We start from the raw sequence: 8,694 nt of genomic DNA on the forward strand, positions 1-8,694 counted from the left end.
GATAAACAGTTCTCTGCACCCAAATCCCGTGGGAGGGAGAGCTAAACCTTCAGAGAGGCAGACAAGCCTGGGAAACCAGAAGAGACTGCTCCCTGCACACACATCTCGGACGCCAGAGGGAAAAGCCAAAGACCATCTGGAACCCTGGTGCACTGAAGCTCCCGGAAGGGGCGGCACAGGTCTTCCTGGTTGCTGCCGCTGCAGAGAGCCCCTGGGCAGCACCCCACGAGCGAACCTGAGCTTCGGGACCACAGGTAAGACCAAATTTTCTGCTGCAAGAAAGCTGCCTGGTGAACTCAAGACACAGGCCCACAGGAACAGCTGAAGACCTGTAGAGAGGAAAAACTACACGCCGGAAAGCAGAACACACTGTCCCCATAACTGACTGAAAGAGAGGAAAACAGGTCTACAGCACTCCTGACACACAGGCTTATAGGTCAGTCTAGCCACTGTCAGAAATAGCAGAACAAAGTAACACTAGAGATAATCTGATGGCGAGAGGCAAGCGCAGGAACCCAAGCAACAGAAACCAAGACTGCATGCCATCATCGGAGCCCAATTCTCCCGCCAAAACAAACATGGAATATCCAAACACACCAGAAAAGCAAGATCTAGTTTCAAAATCATATTTGATCATGATGCTGGAGGACTTCAAGAAAGACATGAACACACTTAGGGAAACACAGGAAATCATTAATAAACAAGTAGAGGCCTACAGAGAGGAATGGCAAAAATCCCTGAAAGAATTCCAGGAAAACACAATCAAACAGATGAAGGAATTAAAAATGGAAATAGAAGCAATCAAGAAAGAACACATGGAAACAACCCTGGATATAGAAAACCAAAAGAAGAGACAAGGAGCTGTAGATACAAGCTTCACCAACAGAATACAAGAGATGGAAGAGAGAATCTCAGGAGCAGAAGATTCCATAGAAATCATTGACTCAACTGTCAAAGATAATGTAAAGCGGAAAAAGCTACTGGTCCAAAACATACAGGAAATCCAGGACTCAATGAGAAGATCAAACCTAAGGATAATAGGTATAGAAGAGAGTGAAGACTCCCAGCTCAAAGGACCAGTAAATATCTTCAACAAAATCATAGAAGAAAACTTCCCTAACCTAAAAAAAGAGATACCCATAGGCATACAAGAAGCCTACAGAACTCCAAATAGATTGGACCAGAAAAGAAACACCTCCCGTCACATAATTGTCAAAACACCAAACGCACAAAATAAAGAAAGAATATTAAAAGCAGTAAGGGAAAAAGGTCAAGTAACATATAAAGGGAGACCTATCAGAATCACACCAGACTTCTCGCCAGAAACTATGAAGGCCAGAAGATCCTGGACTGATGTCATACAGACCCTAAGAGAACACAAATGCCAGCCCAGGTTACTGTATCCAGCAAAACTCTCAATTAACATTGATGGAGAAACCAAGATATTCCATGACAAAACCAAATTTACACAATATCTTTCTACAAATCCAGCACTACAAAGGATAATAAATGGTAAAGCCCAACATAAGGAGGCAAGCTATACCCTAGAAGAAGCAAGAAACTAATCGTCTTGGCAACAAAACAAAGAGAATGAAAGCACACAAACATAACCTCACATCCAAATATGAATATAAAGGGAAACAATAATCACTATTCCTTAATATCTCTCAATATCAATGGCCTCAACTCCCCAATAAAAAGACATAGATTAACAAACTGGATACGCAACGAGGACCCTGCATTCTGCTGCCTACAGGAAACACACCTCAGAGACAAAGACAGACACTACCTCAGAGTGAAAGGCTGGAAAACAACTTTCCAAGCAAATGATCAGAAGAAGCAAGCTGGAGTAGCCATTCTAATATCAAATAAAATCAATTTCCAACTAAAAGTCATCAAAAAAGATAAGGAAGGACACTTCATATTCATCAAAGGAAAAATCCACCAAGATGAACTCTCAATCCTAAATATCTATGCCCCAAATACAAGGGCACCTACATACGTAAAAGAAACCTTACTAAAGCTCAAAACACACATTGCACCTCACACAATAATAGTGGGAGATTTCAACACCCCACTCTCATCAATGGACAGATCATGGAAACAGAAATTAAACAGTGATGTCGACAGACTAAGAGAAGTCATGAGCCAAATGGACTTAACGGATATTTATAGAACATTCTATCCTAAAGCAAAAGGATATACCTTCTTCTCAGCTCCTCATGGTACTTTCTCCAAAATTGACCATATAATTGGTCAAAAAACGGGCCTCAACAGGTACAGAAAGATAGAAATAATCCCATGCGTGCTATCGGACCACCACGGCCTAAAACTGGTCTTCAATAACAATAAGGGAAGAATGCCCACATATACGTGGAAATTGAACAATGCTCTACTCAATGATAACCTGGTCAAGGAAGAAATAAAGAAAGAAATTAAAAACTTTTTAGAATTTAATGAAAATGAAGATACAACATACTCAAACTTATGGGACACAATGAAAGCTGTGCTAAGAGGAAAACTCATAGCGCTGAGTGCCTGCAGAAAGAAACAGGAAAGAGCATATGTCAGCAGCTTGACAGCACACCTAAAAGCTCTAGAACAAAAAGAAGCAAATACACCCAGGAGGAGTAGAAGGCAGGAAATAATCAAACTCAGAGCTGAAATCAACCAAGTAGAAACAAAAAGGACCATAGAAAGAATCAACAGGACCAAAAGTTGGTTCTTTGAGAAAATCAACAAGATAGATAAACCCTTAGCCAGACTAACGAGAGGACACAGAGAGTGCGTCCAAATTAACAAAATCAGAAATGAAAAGGGAGACATAACTACAGATTCAGAGGAAATTCAAAAAATCATCAGATCTTACTATAAAAACCTATATTCAACAAAATTTGAAAATCTTCAGGAAATGGACAATTTCCTAGACAGATACCAGGTATCAAAGTTAAATCAGGAACAGATAAACCAGTTAAACAACCCCATAACTCCTAAGGAAATAGAAGCAGTCATTAAAGGTCTCCCAACCAAAAAGAGCCCAGGTCCAGATGGGTTTAGTGCAGAATTCTATCAAACCTTCATAGAAGACCTCATACCAATATTATCCAAACTATTCCACAAAATTGAAACAGATGGAGCCCTACCGAATTCCTTCTACGAATCTACAATTACTCTTATACCTAAACCACACAAAGACACAACAAAGAAAGAGAACTTCAGACCAATTTCCCTTATGAATATCGACGCAAAAATACTCAATAAAATTCTGGCAAACCGAATTCAAGAGCACATCAAAACAATCATCCACCATGATCAAGTAGGCTTCATCCCAGGCATGCAGGGATGGTTTAATATACGGAAAACCATCAACGTGATCCATTATATAAACAAACTGAAAGAACAGAACCACATGATCATTTCATTAGATGCTGAGAAAGCATTTGACAAAATTCAACACCCCTTCATGATAAAAGTCCTGGAAAGAATAGGAATTCAAGGCCCATACCTAAACATAGTAAAAGCCATATACAGCAAACCAGTTGCTAACATTAAACTAAATGGAGAGAAACTTGAAGCAATCCCACTAAAATCAGGGACTAGACAAGGCTGCCCACTCTCTCCCTACTTATTCAATATAGTTCTTGAAGTTCTAGCCAGAGCAATCAGACAACAAAAGGAGATCAAAGGGATACAGATCGGAAAAGAAGAGGTCAAAATATCACTATTTGCAGATGATATGATAGTATATTTAAGTGATCCCAAAAGTTCCACCAGAGAACTACTAAAGCTGATAAACAACTTCAGCAAAGTGGCTGGGTATAAAATTAACTCAAATAAATCAGTTGCCTTCCTCTATACAAAAGAGAAACAAGCCGAGAAAGAAATTAGGGAAACGACACCCTTCATAATAGACCCAAATAATATAAAGTACCTCGGTGTGACTTTAACCAAGCAAGTAAAAGATCTGTACAATAAGAACTTCAAGACACTGAGGAAAGAAATTGAAGAAGACCTCAGAAGATGGAAAGATCTCCCATGCTCATGGATTGGCAGGATTAATATAGTAAAAATGGCCATTTTACCAAAAGCAATCTACAGATTCAATGCAATCCCCATCAAAATACCAATCCAATTCTTCAAAGAGTTAGACAGAACAATTTGCAAATTCATCTGGAATAACAAAAAACCCAGGATAGCTAAAGCTATCCTCAACAATAAAAGGACTTCAGGGGGAATCACTATCCCTGAACTCAAGCAGTATTACAGAGCAATAGTGATAAAAACTGCATGGTATTGGTACAGAGACAGACAGATAGACCAATGGAATAGAATTGAAGACCCAGAAATGAACCCACACACCTATGGTCACTTGATTTTTGACAAAGGAGCCAAAACCATCCAATGGAAAAAAGATAGCATTTTCAGCAAATGGTGCTGGTTCAACTGGAGGGCAACATGTAGAAGAATGCAGATCGATCCATGCTTATCACCCTGTACAAAGCTTAAGTCGAAGTGGATCAAGGACCTCCACATCAAACCAGACACACTCAAACTAATAGAAGAAAAACTAGGGAAGCATCTGGAACACATGGGCACTGGAAAAAATTTCCTGAACAAAACACCAATGGCTTATGCTCTAAGATCAAGAATTGACAAATGGGATCTCATAAAACTGCAAAGCTTCTGTAAGGCAAAGGACACTGTGGTTAGGACAAAACGGCAACCAACAGATTGGGAAAAGATCTTTACCAACCCTACAACAGATAGAGGCCTTATATCCAAAATATACAAAGAACTCAAGAAGTTAGACCGCAGGGAAACAAATAACCCTATTAAAAAATGGGGTTCAGAGCTAAACAAAGAATTCACAGCTGAGGAATGCCGAATGGCTGAGAAACACCTAAAGAAATGTTCAACATCTTTAGTCATAAGGGAAATGCAAATCAAAACAACCCTGAGATTTCACCTCACACCAGTGAGAATGGCTAAGATCAAAAACTCAGGTGACAGCAGATGCTGGCGAGGATGTGGAGAAAGAGGAACACTCCTCCATTGTTGGTGGGATTGCAGACTGGTAAAACCATTCTGGAAATCAGTCTGGAGGTTCCTCAGAAAATTGGACATTGAACTGCCTGAGGATCCAGCTATACCTCTCTTGGGCATATACCCAAAAGATGCCTCAACATATAAAAGAGACACGTGCTCCACTATGTTCATCGCAGCCTTATTTATAATAGCCAGAAAATGGAAAGAACCCAGATGCCCTTCAACAGAGGAATGGATACAGAAAATGTGGTACATCTACACAATGGAATACTACTCAGCTATCAAAAACAATGACTTTATGAAATTCGTAGGCAAATGGTTGGAACTGGAAAATATCATCCTGAGTGAACTAACCCAATCACAGAAAGACATACATGGTATGCACTCATTGATAAGTGGCTATTAGCCCAAATGCTTGAATTACCCTAGATCCCTAGAACAAACGAAACTCAAGACGGATGATCAAAATGTGAATGCTTCACTCCTTCTTTAAATGAGGAAAAAGAATACCCTTGGCAGGGAAGGGAGAGGCAAAGATTAAAACAGAGACTGAAGGAACACCCATTCAGAGCCTGTCCCACATTTGGCCCATACATATACAGCCACCCAATTGGACTAGATGGATGAAGCAAAGAAGTGCAGACCGACAGGAGCCGGATGTAGATCGCTCCTGAGAGACACAGCCAGAATACAGCAAATACAGAGGCGAATGCCAGCAGCAAACCACTGAACTGAGAATAGGTCCCCTATTGAAGGAATCAGAGAAAGAACTGGAAGAGCTTGAAGGGGCTCGAGACCCCAAAAGTACAACAATGCCAAGCAACCAGAGCTTCCAGGGACTAAGCCACTACCTAAAGACTATACATGGACTGACCCTGGACTCTGACCCCATAGGTAGCAATGAATATCCTAGTAAGAGCACCAGTGGAAGGGGAAGCCCTGGGTCCTGCTAAGACTGAACCCCCAGTGAACTAGACTGTTGGGGGGAGGGCGGCAATGGGGGGAGGGTTGGGAGGGGAACACCCATAAGGAAGGGGAGGGGGGAGGGGGATGTTTGCCCGGAAACCGGGAAAGGGAATAACACTCGAAATGTATATAAGAAATACTCAAGTTAATAAAAAAAAAAAAAAGAAAAAAAAGAAAAAAAAAAAAAAAAAAAAAAAAAAAAAAGAAAGTCAAAGCATTTCATTATTCCCCAAGTTCTTGTCCACTATAGATCAAAATGTATTATTTGAAATACATATTTATACTGAAAAAGGAGTATAGTCTGGAAACTATGAGATAAATCCTTGGTTTGTACTGGTGATGATTTGACTCTAGGTACTCATGGGCCTCTGAACCTTGCCAAAGCTATTGTTTTCTCCATAGGAGATAAAGTAATATTAGTCTGTGAAAGAACATTGCTGCTGTGCTAGATGTTTAAAAACTCAAGACATCATTATGCTGAGGACATGGATAATGTTTCTAGAACACTGTAGTCACATTATTATATCTTCCTATTTCTTAAGTTTGTGCTTAAGCCTTACCTTTTTTTGGTAAATTTTAAGAACAAAAGAAAATTGTCTAGAAAGCTTGTATTTAAGATATATTAAATATACATTAAATCAACCTATTGGCTTAAGATAAAATATTTCAGATATCTAATATATAGTATGGTAGATGAACTAAAATAGTGTATGATATACTAGAAATTTCTAACAGAATATACTCCAAGTACTCTTATCATATCTACCAGTGGATAGCTGACTGTGAGAGGGTCTTAGTGAAATTATAGTACTTATTCCACATTGCATAGTATCAAAATATCACTTTAATCTATTCATACTTTTATTAACTATATTTTTATTAATTCTACCTCAATAAAGGTGTCAAAGATGCAATATTTCTTAGAACTGACAATAGTAACTTTCATTTTACACAGTTCTTTTTTATTTGCTCAGTACATTCAGACCCATATTGTTTGCTATTCATTCAACACTTAGGAAGAGTGTGATCTATAATGGCACTTACTTTCATGTGTGGATAGCTGAGTTTCTCTAAACACAAAACTCATTCCTCTTTGTTTTTCTATAGCTTGTAGTCGTCCAATCACTTCCTGGCCATGCTTTGGATCACTTGATGCCTTTGAGTGAACATTGACTTAAGCTGTTCCAAAAGTTTACAGACATACCCTTTGTTCCTGCAGTTGTACACTTGATAAAATGAATACAGATTGCAGACGACTAATTTCGAACTCTGCCCTAATATTCTCCAGGATCCTGATCAAGACCTCAGCTCCTTAGAAACTCAATGTACTAACAGTTAGTGGTAATTACACCCATGGGGAGAAAATGAGGTCACAGAATAAGCAGAGCTCTGACCTAAATAATGCCTGCCACAGGGAAGAAATTCAAGGGTTGCTCACTATCCTTTCCTTGTTCTTTTGTTATTATCTAGTTGACACACATACTTCTTCTGTTCTTCATATATCAATCACTTTCAGAAATGACTAATTTCCCTTTTTATTATATGAGAATTCTACATTTAGCTACTTGGGGGTTTCCATAAATAATTAAGATGTGATTTAAAAGAAAAAAGTTGCAAACATACCCACTATGAGAACTAGGCCCATTGTTGCCCACCGCCTGAAATCTGCAAGCTGTGTGCCCACGAATTCCCACTTAGACTTTTGCAATCAGAGATAGCAGCAATGACCTCAAAATGAGGGCTACTGCATCTTGGTATTCTTACCCAGTACATGCAAGATACTGGACACATTATCATCATGCAATGCTCTGGATGCAAAGTCAGCAGAATGCCTGCTACAGAAAGTTCAGGGATTCCTATTTCACTTCCCCATGGTTCTTCTCTCATGGAGTTCTTCCCTGGAACTCCCTTGCTTATGAGGCTGGACGTCCTTGAAACTCTCAAGGCGAGCACACGGAGTGGCAGGAGTCTCCCTTCAATGTTTCCCATCTCAAAAGTACCCCCAAGAGAAGATGAAACACTGTGTGAAGAGGAAGAGCTGGAGTCGATTCAGATGACAAAGTGAAGTGTGACCTGAGCAATATGGAAGGAGCTCTGCCAGTACTTCTCACAGACTGAAGGCACAGAGAAGAGCGAAGGCGACAGCAGCAGCTAGACGAGGAGTGTCTGAATGACTATGTGGAATGCGGACCATGGCCTGTATTTCAACGACCACAGGTCAATGGAGCCCCCATCTGAGAAGCTCTGGGAGCGGGACCAAGCAGAGATGAAGCGCTTATATGGGAACAATGCTCCCAAGATCCTGGCCTTGGAGGCTGCTGTACAGCTGAGCTTTGACAAACACTGTGACAGAAAGCAGCCAAAGTACTGGCCTGTCATTCCCCTGAATTTCTGAGTCCTGGGGACCAGGACCTTAGGCAATGCCTCACAGTTCCTAGCCTCTCCCTCTTCATCTCTTCTGGACATTTTCAGAGAAAGAGGTCTGTATACCATCATGGCAGACACAGTCTGTCAGCCATTTTTAATTCTGTCAGCTGGAGTTATACTGTTGCTAACACAAGGAATGGTCACTTGACATATGTATTGCATTGGACCTTGGTTTTCTCTATACCCATCCGGTTCATTGAAATTATTGCCTAGAGATACTGCCTATTGTTTTGTATTTTTAATTTCCTCCTTTAA

General features: G+C 40.1%; 1 pseudogene; it reads left to right on the top strand.

The window, feature by feature from the left end:
• Positions 1–7,746: 7,746 nt before the first annotated feature.
• Gemin8-ps6 (gem (nuclear organelle) associated protein 8, pseudogene 6) lies at positions 7,747–8,407 on the top strand (annotated as a pseudogene).
• Positions 8,408–8,694: the final 287 nt, after the last annotated feature.

The sequence above is a fragment of the Rattus norvegicus genome, chromosome 2, assembly GCF_036323735.1.
Source record: "Rattus norvegicus strain BN/NHsdMcwi chromosome 2, GRCr8, whole genome shotgun sequence".
Classification (NCBI taxonomy): domain Eukaryota; kingdom Metazoa; phylum Chordata; class Mammalia; order Rodentia; family Muridae; genus Rattus; species Rattus norvegicus.